We start from the raw sequence: 15,164 nt of genomic DNA, 5'->3' as shown, positions 1-15,164 counted from the left end.
CACCATAATTTCTACAGGAACTATGTAACAGTGATATTAACATGGTAACCAGGGACAGCAGGGATCACTGGCAACCAGGTTGCAAATGGTAGCATGGATCTAGGGCAATCCCATGGGGTGTGTAGACAGTTATATATCAATGACATCAACCTCAATTCACAGGCCAGAATAAATCATTGTCATAATTGCCTTATTTAGTTGCAGGATAAATCACTGATATCCACATTATTTCAGGTGGCAGTAAGGATCTTGCACATTACATAGTCAGCATCATGCAATGTATTCATGTATCAGTGACATCATCAGAATTTGTAGTGGCTGTTAGGATCTTAGATATCAATCTGATCTCCATTACTGAGAACACTTACCTCAATATAACCTATCATTTCACTATGGGCCTTTGAATTCATCATGTTCTCATGAAACAACACAGATCATAGCCATCACCAGGGTCTCAATTAGCAACAGGAATAAAATACCCCATCATGGTTGCTGGTCATAGCAGCATCACTGATTTCAAAATAGCTTCATGTTTCCAGCAGGATCACAAGTATCAATATTTATCACATGTTAGATATTGTGAGCTACACATATACATGAGAAATACCAACTGTTGATCCTGTTGCAGGTAGGTTTCCAGATTTTAATCTGATCTCCAGAACCAGATAAGAATACTTCCCTCAAAATAAACTTGGGCATTATTGTGGACCTTGAGGTTCATTATATTTTCAAGCTGTAGCACAGATCATAGCCACCACTAGGGTTTCCATTAGCAATAGGAATAAAATCAAACTTGGACTCCATCAAAATTGCTGGTCACAGCAAACATCACTGGCATCAACATAGTTTGTTTGTTTTTTTTTTGTTACAGGAAGAATCATAATAATGAAAATACCATACATGTTTCACATCAGGAGCTACATGACTGCATCAGGGACATCAACACAACTTCCTGTAGTGAGTAGGATCTCAGACATCAATTTTCTATTTAGTGTCAGATAACAACACTTACCTGACTATGGCATTGTGTATCAGCATTTACCTTGGCATTCAGCAGTTTTTCCAGAAGCAACACTGCTCATAACCATTACCAGGGTCTCCATTAGTAATAGGATCTTCATGTAATAGATTCCATTATGCTTGCTTATCACAGGAAACAGCAATGATATCAGCATATCTTCAGCATTCAGATGTGATCACTGACATCAAAGGGAACTTCAATAACAATACACAGCTCTTTTGTCATTATAAACTTAGGCAGCAGTACTGACAATGATGTTCACAATAGACATTTATGATTGGGGCATCTCAGATGTCATGGACCTCTTCAAAGGTAACACTTGTTGCTACACCATTCCTGCTACAAACTCTGACTATAAAGCTCAAGATGGTTACCAGTGACAACATGGATTAATGACTGTATGGCCTTTGGAGTCTCTGGTGTCATTAATTAGTCTAAAGTGGGAGCCAGATTCACTTTGCTTTGAGGTCTCTGATGTCATAAATTAGTCTAAATTGGGAGTAAGATTCACCCCTGACCTGGATGCCTATGACAACAGGCATCTGGCATACAAAGTGAAGTCTGTTGCCAAGAAGAATCACGGACATCAAGGTAATTCAAGAGGCAGGATGCATAGTGAAACCAAAATTATTATCAATGGTAAGAATCTTCGCACAAATTGAGCAGAAAAATGGATAACATACATCTGCAATAATTCCATTGACTGTTGGACACCCTCATATCAATATTGTCCCAAATGGCATCAGGTATTAATGGCATGAATGCTGGAGGCCTGAAGTAACATGAACATATACCGTTGTCTGGTACCACAATTGATATGTTTTCAACATAACATATGCCAGAATATGTAATTCAACATGAAAATAGGCAACACTATTGAACTTGAACTTCACATTTTTCTGATGGCCTAAGGGACCCTTAGCATTAACAATACCTTCAGAAGCAATGTAGGTTATATGTTTCAAGAAAGCTACTGGTGGCCTTGCTGGTCCACTCCAGCACCGGGGTTCCTTGCCCACAGAGTCTCCGGACACCTGCAAGGACCCCCACAGGATCCCACATGGGATCTTAAGACCTCTGGTGAGTGGAACACACCATCTACTCCAATCCAATCACGAGGGACCTGAGACTGCCTTAATTAGGGAAGCAGAAAAACCAGCCTGATCAAGGTCACAATTCCCTTCCAGTCCATACCAGCACCGGGGTACCTTGCTCACAGAGTCTCCGGACACCCGCAAGAACGCCCACAGGATCCCCCACGGGATCTTAAGACCTCTGGTGAGTGGAACACAGCGTCTGCTCCAATTTAATCCTGCGGGATCAGAGACTGCCTTAATTAGGGAATCAGAAAAGCCGGCAAATCAGGGTCCCAAGCCCCTTCTGATCCACACCAGCACTGGGGTTCCTTGTGTGCAGAGTATCTGGAGACCCCTAAGGTCCACACAGGACCCTCCATGGGATCTTAAGACCTTTGGTGAGTAGTACACAACTTCTGTCAGGAGGCAGGTTCGAACACCACATACCTGGGCACCTTTGCTGCAAGAAGAGAGCTTGCCTGCAGAGAATACTCTAACCACTGAAACTAAGGAGAGAGCTAGCCTTCCAGGTCTGCTAATAGAGGCTAACAGAGTCACCTGAGGAACAAACTCTAACCAGAGACAACTAAAACAGCTAGCCTCAGAGGTTACCAGATGGCGAAAGGCAAAAGTAAGAATCCTACTAACAGAAATCAGGACCACTCACCATCATCAGAAAGCAGTAATCCCACCCCACCTAGTCCTGGGCACCCCAACACAACCGAAAAGCTAGACCCAGATTTAAAAGAGTATCTCATGTTGATGGTAGAGGACATCAAGAAGGACTTTAATAACTAACTTAAAGAAATACAGGAGAGCATTGCTAAAGAGTTACAAGTCTTTAAGGAAAAACAGGAAAACACAAACAAACAGGAAGAAGTCCTTATAGAAAAACAGGAAAACACATCCAAAAAGGTGAGAGAAATGAACAAAACCATAGTAGACCTGAAAAGGGAGGTAGACACAATAAAGAAAACCCAAAGTGAGGCAGCATTGGAGATAGAAATCCTAGGAAAGAAATCTGAAACCACAGATGTGAGAATCAGCAACAGAAGACAAGAGATGGAAGAGAGAATCTCAGGTGCAGAAGATTCCTTAGAGAACATCGGCACAACAATCAAAGAAAATAAAAAATGCAAAAGGATCCTAACTCAAAACATCCAGGAAATACAGGACAAAATGAGAAGACCAAACCTATGAATAATAGGATTTGATGAGAAAGAAGAATTTAAAATAAAAGGGCCAGCAAATATCTTCAACAAAATAGTAGAAGAAAACTTCCCAAACCTAAAGAAAGAGATACCCATGATCATACAAGAAGCCTACAGAACTCCAAATAGACGGGACCAGAAAAGAAATTACTCACAACACATAATAATCAGAACAACAAATGCACTAAATAAAGATAGAATATTAAATGCAGTAAGGGAGAAAGGTCAAGTAACGTATAAAGTCAGGCCTATCAGAATTACACCAGACTTTTCACCAGAGTCTATGAAAGCCAGAAGAGCCTGGTCAGATGTTATACAGACACTAAGAGAACACAAATGCCAGCCCAGGCTACTATACCCGGCCAAACTCTCAATTACCATAGATGGAGAAACCAAACTATTCCACGACAAAACCAAATTCACACATTATCTTTCCATGAATCCAGCCCTTCTAAGAATAATAACAGAAAACCACAACAACAACAACAACAACAAAATACATGGACAGAAATCACACCCTAGAAAAAGCAAGAAATTAATCCCTCAACAAACCAAAAAGAAGACTGCCACAAGAACAGAATGTCAACTCTAACAACAAAAATAAAAGGAAGCAACAAGTACTTTTCCTTAATATCTCTTAATATCAATGGACTCAATTCCCCAATAAAAAGACATAGACTAACAGACTGGCTACACAAACAGGACCCAACATTCTGCTGCTTGCAGGAAACCCATCTCAGGGAAAAAGACAGACACTACCTCAGAGTGAAAGGCTGGAAAACAATTTTCCAAGCAAATGGCCTGAAGAAACAAACTGGAGTAGCCATTTCGGTATTGAATAAAATCAACTTCCAACCCAAAGTTATCAAAAAAGACAAGGAGGGGCACTTCATACTCATCAAAGGTAAAATCCTCCAAGAGGAACTCTCAATTTTGAATATCTATGCTCCAAATGCAAGGGCAGCCACATTCATTAAAGACACTTTAGTAAAGCTCAAAGCACATATTGCACCTCACACTGTAATAATGGGAGACTTCAACACACCACTTTCATCAATGGACAGATCATGGAAACAGAAACTAAAAAGGGACACAGAGAAAGTAACAGAAGTTATGAAACTAATGGACTTGACAGATATCTACGCAACATTTTATTCTAAAACAAAAGGATATAACTTCTTCTCAGCACCTCACGGGAACTTCTCCAAAATTGACCATTGTCACTGATGAGTGACACCAATATATTTCCCTTGGCATTTGGGATCAGGTCCAAAGTGGCAGTAAGGTCCAAAGCAAGGGTCACTCATGACCTTGGTGCCTATGGCAGCATTTATCTGGGTATACCATCTTGTCTTTGCCAGGAAATATCATGCACATTCAGACATTTTCAGATACCTAATAGGACCTTGTAGAGAAACCTCTTCTCTAGTAGTAGGATGCATCATGACATCAAAATGGTTAGGCTGGGAGTACACTTCATCTAAAATAGACAGGAACATGGATAATTGATGTAAGTAAATTTCCATTGATATTCAGAGACACTCATATTATTATGGTCCCACATGGGAGCAGGGATAACTGACATCATACCTGCTGGAAACCTGAAGTCTAATGGATATACAATGGTGATAGTTGCCACTATACATGTTACTCAAAATAACATCTCAGACTTCAAAAATAAAAATATTCTGAGAAAACTGTATTGTTAAATTCTCTGTGGAAGTTGCTGGCCTCCTGGATCCTTGACATTAACTATCTCCCCAGAATCATCATGTACTATGGGTTTAAACAGGGCTTCTGGATGATGATTGACATCAACATAGTTTCTGTAGGCAATTTGGATTACTGTTATTAACATGGCTCTCAGTAGCACAGTGATCACTGACAATGTATTTGCCAATGAAATCGTTCCATGGTATATGTTGCCAAGTATACAACACTATGTTTAATATAGATTAAGAGTGCAGAAGATATTATGGCCATGCACATCCAGTGGCAGGAAAGTTTTTTTTTTTTTGTTTTTTGTTTTTTGTGTTTTGTTTTGTTTTTTTTTTTTGTTTTTGTTTTTGTTTTTGTTTTGATTTCTTTCTTTTTTGACATCTCTGGCTCTTTTGGTAGTAGTATAGATCTTATAAATTACATGGTTAACTATGGGCCAACATGAATGTATTAGAGTCTTCAACAGAATTTCCTGTAGAATGTTTGATCTCAAACATCAATTGGATTGCAAGTGCTAGCTCAGAATACTTACCTCAATATCACCTTGAGAATCAGGATGGACTGTCAAATTCACCAGATCGCACCAACACAGATCACCACCATAAATTAGGTCTCCATAATCAATAGTAATACATTCCCTCATGATTGCCATTCCTATCATGCCACTCTGACATTAATATAGCTTCAGGTTTCAGGTAGTAACATAGACATCACAGTACATTTCATTTTAAACATCTGGGGCTATATCCATTTATCAGTAAACATAAAGAGAATTTCCTGTATCAGGTATTATCTCAGACATCAGTCTGATCTTCAGTGCCATCTAGGAAAATTTACCTCAATATGAATTCAAGCATCAGTAAGGACTTTGGAATTTATCAGATTCTCAAGCAGCAACACAGATCATAGCCATCATCAGCATCTCCATCAGCAATAGATATAATGGATTCCTGCCCAATTTCTGTTCACAAAATACATCACTGACATCAGTATAGCTGCTTCTCACAGGCCACAAACATCAAAATATATTGTTTGCTTGAAATTGAGGGTGAAATTGATAAATCAAGAATATCAACAGGATTCCTTATGATATGTAGAATCTCAGCCACTGATCTGTTATCCAGTGCTAGCTCAGAATACTTACCTCATAATGATCTTGGGTATCAGTATGGACCATGGAATTCAGCAGTTTCTCCAGAAGCAGTACAGATCATAGTCATCACCATGATCTCCATCAGAAATATTAAAAATAGACTCTATCTTGTTACTGGTGACAGCATTCAGCTGGTATGACTATGACTGAAACCTCTTGTCTAGTGAAAGAATGAAAATGGACATAAAAATGTTTATAAATGGCAGAACACTTATCATGAATGTGGCAGAATTATACATAATTGACATCAGTAATTATTCTAATGCAGTACAAGACTGTCATATTAATTTGGTCCCATAATGCAGCAGGGATCACTGACATGATTGCTGCTAAAGGCCTAAAGTATCTTGGCCATACATTGTCTGTTGCCAGTATATATGTGACCTCGACAAAACATATCTCAGAACATTTAACTCAACATGACCTGAGGGAACAGTACTGACTGTGAAGTTCACTGTAAATTCTGATGGTTTCTGGGATCCTTGACATTAACAATATCTTCAGAAGCAACATGAAATGTGGGTTTCAATATGGCTACTGATGGCAGCATGAATAATTGTGATTGTCATAATTTCTGGAGACACTTTGGAGAGTCAGGTTCTAATGAGAAAGATTAATGTAGAAGGAATAGGGAAGAAGGTAAGATAAACTAAGGATATCTGCAAAAGTCATAAGAAATCTCACTACTAACTTCATAAAAACCTATACCTCAAATAAGCTATAAGTAAATGAGCATGTACAGTTTAATTAGAACTTTACAGTTTGAATTGACTTATTAAACCAATGTATGCAATTGTTTATGTATCTTTTATTTCAAATTATATAACATTTTCTATTTATATATGTTTTGCTTCAAATAATAAAATTAGGTTCATATTACTGCTAAATATTACCCAAATATGCATGATGCATTTTGATGTGGGGATTTATTGATACTGTATACATATAGATAAAATAATAACAGTAGGTTCTCCCCTATGTCCTATCACACCCTGAGCTATTGCTTTTTGATCAATTTTGCATTAATGAGCATGGTTCCTCTCCTGTGTAGTGAGCCTTGAATCTAATAAGAAGCGTAATATCTATTGACTAAAGTTACTTAATTTTCTTATTCTTAGGTCAAGGGTCTTTAGGTTCCACTCCCTGTTTTATCCTTTCTATTCCTTCCATATCCCTGCAGGAGTAAATGTCTCCTTCATATTTTATGTGTTCTTTCTGTTAAACCCAAGTATTAGTTACTTTCCAGCTGATATGATAAAATAACATGACCAAGGCACCTTACAGAAGGAATAGATTTTGACCATAAACTTTCAGATAGAAAAGACTTCATGATGGTAGGATTGTATGTCAGCAAGTGTCAGGAATAGAATGAGGAGGAAACACTGAGCCCTCTTCTTTAACAAGCACAAAGAAGGGGACTAAATTGGAAATCCAGCAGTGTTAAGTATTCTCAATGCCTGCTTCCAGTTACACACTTCTTCAGGCATCACCATAAATAACTGCACCTTCGCAAATACCAGCACCAAAGTAGTAGGCCTAAGCCTATAGGAGACATTTCTCATTTAACCCACCATATTGAGGTTCTGCTGTCATTAGGTGCATGCTTCATACCCCCCCCCAAAAAAAAGCTAAATTCTATCTCCCAATAGTGACCAAAAAAATTAAAAAGTGGTTAAAATTCCTTAGCCAGCAGTGGGATGTTCTAAAGATCTCACCCCTAGATGCTGGACTTTGTCTGGTTTGATGTTGAATTTGTCTTCTACATATAATTTTAGTCACTATCATTTCACGTGTACAAATGCCTTATTGTTTCTGGAAAACAGACTTTCTTTGTAGTCATTCACTACCTTTGGTTCTTGCAATCTTTCAACTATCTTCTCCATGGTGACCTCTGAACCTTGAGAGAAGAAGGTAGTGTTGTGATTTAAGTAAGAAATGTTTCCCATAATCTTTAGAATTCATACAATTGGTCCCAAATGGTTAGTGTTGCTTGCAGGTTTAGAATAGGGGTTAGGAAGGAGTACATTATTGCAGGCTGAATATCAGGGCAATTATCATCTCAGTACCACGAATGAATTCTCTCTGCTTTCTGCTTTCAGTTCATGATGTGAGCTCTCACTATCCTGATCTAACATGTATAAGCAAATGGACCTAAGAAGCAACTTGGTTTATCCATTCTAGTATCAGAGAGAGAGAGAGAGAGAGAGAGAGAGAGAGAGAGAGAGAGAGAGAGAGAGAGAGATTTCAAACCAAAATTAATTGATGCAAACACAAAAAGACACTTCATATTCATCAAAAAAAATTTTCACCAATGTAATCTTTTAATTTTTAGCATCTATGCCATAAATTCAAGGGTACTGGCATTTGTAAACAAAATGAACAGCATTAAAGCTTAAATTATACAAATTCTTATCAGACTGCTAAAGGACTGATAATGCCAATACTACAGGAATCCATTCACAAAATATAAACAGACAGAATATTTCCAAGTTCATTTTATGAGGCAACATTTATCCTGACACCTAAACCACACAAATATTTAACAAAGAAAGTATATCACAAAACAATTTCCCTCATGAACATTAATGCTTTAAATAAACTCATATTAAAATACTCACAAAACAAAAAGACATTATATCACACACCATGATAAGGTACATCTCCTCCAAAGATGCAGAGGTGGTTCAACATACAACAATCAGAAATGTAATCCATCATTTAAAATACTGAAACTGTCATGGTTCCCTGTGAAGCAGAAAAGATTCTGTAAGGCAGAGAAAAACACCGAGTGGCAAAACAGTAACCCACAGAATGGGAAAATATTTTCATCAAGCCCAAATCTGACTGAGAGCTAATGTATAAGAAACTCAAGGAACCAGATATTAAGAAACCTAATAATACAATTAAAAATGGGTTACCTTATCTAAAATGAGAATTCTCAAGAGGATATCAAGTGGCCAAGAAACACTTAAAAATTCTCAATGTCTATAGCCGTCAGGAAAATGCAATTTAGAACTACTTTGTGATTCCATCTTTCAACTATCAGAATGCCTAAGTTCAAACCACAAGGAATAGCAGATGGTGGCAATCAGTTGGAATAAGGGGAATATGTCTCTATTGCTGATGGAAGAGCAAACTAGTACAGCCACTATGAAAATCAACATAATGGTTCCTCAGACTATTGGAAATTGTTTTGTCTCAAGATCCAGATATACCTATCTTGAGCATACACCCAGAATACTCTCCATATTACCACAAGGACACTTCCTTAATCATCTTCATTGCAGCTATACTCATAGTGGCCAGAAATTGTAAACAACCTAGATGTCCCTCAACTGAATAGTAACTAAAGAAAAGTGGTGAATATACACAATGGAATACTATTCTGTGAGGAAAAAAAAAGATACCATCCTTAAATTTGAAGACAAATGGATGGAACTAGAAAAAAATTATACTGAATGAGGTAACCCAGACACAGGAAAACACACATGGAATGTACTTATTTATATTTGAACATTCGTTTTTCTTTAAAGGAAAATAATACTACAATCCTCAGATACATCGAGCCTAAACAAAACATGAAGAGCTCAAGGAGGGGGAACTTATGGATCTGCTTAGGAAGGGAAACAAATTTTGTAGGTAGATTTGAGTCAGGTTCGGATGAAAACAGGAGGAATGAGTGAGTGCATGAGAAAGATGGAGGAACAGAGTACTAGGAGAGAAACTGATAAAAGTACAAGAAAAATGAACACCATTGAAATCATTTGACAGTAATGAAAAATGAAATGTCATTAAGGTACTTTGAAAACCAAAGGATACTTAGTACTACTCTTACACTAATAAGCACTGATGGGAAAACAATTGAAGTAATATTTATCTAAATTTATTTTTTAATAAGAATATGTATCTTAAGGTAGCAGGTTCCACGAATATATAATAAAGCTTATATTGGTAAACCCAAACCAACATAACATATATTATTATATTCAACATGTACATTTAAACCACGAAAAGAACTTTTGTTTGGGTTGACCACAACATAAGGAACAGTATTAAAGGATTGCCAGCATTAGGAAGGTTGAGGACAACTGCTATAAATGGTACAAATAAGCTACCAGATGCAAGGTAATAACAAGTGAGTTTATAGTAATAGTCCTCTGAAAATACTACAGGCCTTGATACAATGGTCAAGATATGATTACATATTTCCTAATAAACAGACTTGTTTTATCTAGTTGAAGTAAGACTACACACACTAACATTTTCTGTACCTTGCTTTTTGTCTTGTTGACAGTGTCCTTTGCCTTACAGAAGTTTTGCAGTTCCATGAGGTCCCATTTATGGATTGTTGGTCTTAGAGTCTCAGCTATTGGTGTGTTATATTCAGGAAATTTCTCACTATGCCAATGTATTCGAGTTTATTTTCCACTTTCTCTTCTATTAAATTCAGTGTAACTGGTTTCATGTTGAGGTCCTTGATCCACTTGAATGTAACCTTTGTGCATGGTGATAAATATGAATCAGTTTGCATTCTTCTACAGGCAGACTGCCAGTTAGACAAGCACCATTTGTTGATGCCTTATTTTTTTCCACTGTATGGTTAGCTTTTTTTGTCAAAGATCAAGTGTCCATAGGTGTATGTGTTTATTCCTGGATTTTCATTTTTTATCTCATTGATCAACCTGTCTGTCTCTGTACCAACTCCATGTGGGTTATTATTATTATTATTACTTTTGCTTAAGTGATTCTTCTAGATATTCTTTTATTGTTCAGAATTGTTTTGGCTATTCTGGGTTTTTTGTTTTCCCATATGAAGTTGAAAATTGTTCTTTCCATGTCTGTGAGGAATTATATTGGAATAGTGATGGAAATTGTATTGAGTCTATACATTTTCAACCTAAAATTGTTCCTATATAAAAGAAATGCAGGGGGAAATGGAGTAATAACTAAAGGAATGGCAGACCAGTGACCAGCCCAACTTGGGATCTATCCCACGGGCAGGTACCAAATCCTGACAGTATTACTGATGCTCTGTTGTACTTTCAGAGAGGAGCCTAGCAAGGATGTCCTCTGAGATGCTATACCAACAACTGAATGAGACAGATGTAGATGCATATATCCAACTACTAGACTGAGGTCAGAGACATGTATGGAAGAGTTAGGGGGAGGAATGAAGGGACTGAAGGGGTTGGCAACATGGAAGACCAACAGTGTCAACTAATGTGTACCACTGGGAGCTCCCAAAGACTAGGTCACCAATCAAAGAGCAAATAAGTCTGGTCTGAGGCCACCAATATATATGTAGCAGTGGACTGCCTTGACTGGCGTTAGTGGGAGAGGTTCTGCTTAATCCTGTAAAGAGTTGCTGACCCAGGGGAGGGGGATGCCCATGGTGATACCCATCTCAGAGGCAAAGTGAGAGGGAATAAGGTGAAGAACTGCGCAAGGGGGTGCAGGAGCAGGACAATATTTGAGATGTAAATAAAACAATGATAATGGTATTAATAATAATATGCTCTTTAAATAAAGATGAAAAATAACATTTTTCTGACTTCACTGGATCTCAGAACAAAGGAAAAAAAGGACCAATTAAAAAAGAATAAGAAAATATTATGGAAACATAGAAAGACAGACTATGTGTGAAAGAGAACTTGGTTGGCACAGCTGGAGACATTGAAGTCTCAGTATATTTCTACTGTGTCATACTTGATCATTTCTGGGGGAATCTAATCTTCACCTTTATCCAACAGAGTCCTTTGAAAATATAAAAATTATGCCTTTTTTAATAATAGTAATCACATAACATATATGCACAGTGCGTGTATAAATAGAACCAGTTGATATGAAATAATGATTATTAAATTTTAGGCAGATAAGGTAACAAAAGACCAAACAGTTAAAATAGTGTGTTCCTGGAGACATAAAAGCCTGAGTATCATTGGCCTTAGGAGGATTGCATCAAAATACATTGTGACTGGTGCAAAAGCTAGAAGGGGAATTGGGGTTGGTATAAAATAAAAATAGAAGATAAAAAGATAGTAGGGGATAAAGACGGAGTATCCAAATACCACTCATGCATTTTGCTTACTGAGAGATTAGGCCATGATTGATAGAGGTCACACATGGAATGTCAATCTTCTCCAATTGTTAAAAAGCAACACAGAAAGACATAGGAATCAGTGGACTACTCATTGATAACCTGTGAGTTTGGAGATTTGATGGAATTCACTTTGGGAGTTGAATGTGTAGTGTGCACATGCTAAGTGTATAGTTCCATGAGAGAGAAAACCAAATAATGCAAGAATAAAGCCAAAGCTCCTGAACAACAAACTATATTAACTATTCTGCTTCTAAGTAACTAACAAAATACACAGGCTGGATCTAGGCCTCTCAGCTTAAGGGTAGTAGATGTACAGCTTGTTCTTCATGCGGGTCTGGAAGAACTAGAGTGGGGGTTATCTCAAAAGAAACAACAATTTGAAAATTCATTGGGAGTAACAAAAAACCTAGGATAGCGAAAACTATTCTCAACAATAAAAGAACTTCTGGTGGAACCACATTCCCTGACCTCAAGTTTTATTACAGAGCAATTGTAATTAAAAAAAAAACAAACAAACAAACAAACAAAAAAAAAAAACCTGCATGGTATTGTAAAGAGACAGGCATGTAGATCAGTGGAATGGGATTAAGAACCAGAAATGAATCAACACACATATGGTCACTTGTTCTTTGACAAGGGTGCTAAAAATAATCCAGTATAAAAAAGTCAGCATTTTCAACAGATGGTGCTGTTTCAAGTAGAAGTTAGCTTGTAGAAAAGTGCAAATTGATCCATTCTTGCCTCCTTGTACAAAGCTCAATTCTAAATGGATCAAGGACCTCCTCATAAAAGCAGATATATAGAAACTAATAGAAAAGTAAGTGGGGAAGAGTCTTGGGCACATGGGCACAGGGGAAAATTTCCTGAACAACAAGAGTTAACAAATGGGACCTCATAAAATTGCAAAGCTTCTGTAAGGCAAAGGACACTGTCAATAAGACAAAATGGAAACCAACAGAATGGGAAAAAAATTTTAACAATCCTACATCAAATAGAAACCTAAAATCCAGTATATACAAAGAACTCAATAAGTTAGATGCCAGAGAAAAAATGACCCTATTAAAAATGGGGTACAGAGCTAAACAAAGAATTCTCACCTAGGGAATATCTAGTGGCTGAGAAGCACCTAAAGAAATGTTCAACATCCTTAGTCATCAAGAATATGGAAATCAAAACAACCCTGATATTCCACCTCACACCATTCAGAATGGCTAAGAACAAAAACTCAGGTGACAGCAGATGCTGGCAAGGATGTGGAGAAAGAGAAATACTCCTCCATTCCTGGTGGGACTGCAAGCTGGTACAACCACTCTGGGAATCATTTTGGTGGTTCCTCAGAAAATTGGACACAGTACTACCTAAGGACCCAGCTATACCACTCCTAGGCATGAACCCAGAAGACGTTCCAAGTTGTAATAATGTCACATGCTCCACTATGTTCATAGCTGTCTTATTTATAATAGCCAGAAACTGGAAAGAACCCAGATGTCCTTCAACACAGGAGTGGATAAAGAAAATGTGGTATATTTATACAATAGAGTACTACTCAACTATTAAAAATTAATTTATTAAATTCTTAGGCAAATGGATGTATCTGGAGGATAACATCTTGAGGGATGTAACCCAATAACAAAACACATGATATACACTAACTGATGAGTAGATATTAGCCCAGAAGTTCGGAATGCCCATGAAAAAACTCACAGACCACATACGTGTAGATGAGAATGAAGAATTTCAACTTAAAGGTCCAGAAAATATCATCAAAAATATATAAGAAAACTTCCCATACCTTAAGAAAGAGCTGGCCACGACCATACAAGAAGCATACAAAACACCAAATAGACTAGACCAGAATAGAAATTCCTGCTGACACATAATAATCAGAACAACAAATGCACTAAATAAAGAAAGAATATCAAAAGCAGTAAGGGGAAAAGCTCAAGTAACATATACAGGCAGAACTATTAGAATTACTCCAGACTTCTCACCAGAGACTGTGAGAGCCAGAAGATCATGGATAGATGTTATACAGACACAAAGAGAACACAAATTTTAGCCTAGGCTACTGTACCCAGCAAAACAATCAATTACCATAGATGGATTAACCCAAGTATTCCATGACAAAAACAATTTCACACAATATCTTTCCACGAATCTAGTCCTTCAAAGGATAATAATGGGAAAACACCAACACAAAGATGGAAACTACATCCTAGAAAAAGCAAGAAAGTAATCCTTCAACAAACCTAAAAGAAGACAGCCGCAAGAACAAAATCGCAACTTTAACAACAATAATAACGGGAAGCAACAATTACTCTTCTTTAATTTCTCTTAGCATCAATGGACTCACTTCCCCAATAAAGGACATAGACTAATAGACTGGCTACAAAAACAGGACCCAACATTTTGCTGCTTGCAGTAAACCCACCTCAGGGACAAAGACAGATAGTAATTCAGTGTAAAAGGTTGGAAAATAATTTTCTAAGCAAATGGTCCCAAGAAACAAGATGGAGTATCCATTCTAATATGGAATAATATTGACTTCCAACCCAAAGTTATCAAAAAAGACAAGGTGGTGGGAATCATACTCATAAAAGATAAAATCTACCAAGATGAAATCTCAATTTTAAATTTCTATGGCCAAATGCAAAGGCATCCACATTCATAAAAGAAATTTTAGTAAAGCTCAAAACACACATTGCACTGCACACTATAATAGTGGAAGACTTCAACAACCCTCTCTCATCAATGGGCAGATTCTGGTAACAAAACCTAAACAGACACACAATAAAAGTAACAGAAATTATGAAACAAATGGATTTAGTTGACATCTATAGAACATTGTATCCTAAACCAAAAGGATATCCCTTCTTCTCAGCAC

The 15,164-nt window shown here is 37.2% G+C and overlaps 1 long non-coding RNA gene across 1 annotated transcript; it reads right to left on the bottom strand.

Annotated features, from left to right (window-relative positions):
- Positions 1-4,739: 4,739 nt before the first annotated feature.
- Positions 4,740-6,236, bottom strand: 1700040G22Rik. The gene is made up of 3 exons (XR_880378.1): positions 6,172-6,236; positions 5,865-5,988; positions 4,740-4,788 (listed from the first exon to the last, which is right to left on the bottom strand). It is a non-coding gene; the product is annotated as an RIKEN cDNA 1700040G22 gene (long non-coding RNA).
- Between the last annotated feature and the right edge of the window lie 8,928 nt (positions 6,237-15,164).

Source organism: Mus musculus, chromosome X (assembly GCF_000001635.26).
Source record: "Mus musculus strain C57BL/6J chromosome X, GRCm38.p6 C57BL/6J".
Classification (NCBI taxonomy): Eukaryota; Metazoa; Chordata; class Mammalia; order Rodentia; family Muridae; genus Mus; species Mus musculus.
Note: the sequence above shows the minus strand (reverse complement) of the source record. Positions and strands in the feature narration are given on the sequence as shown.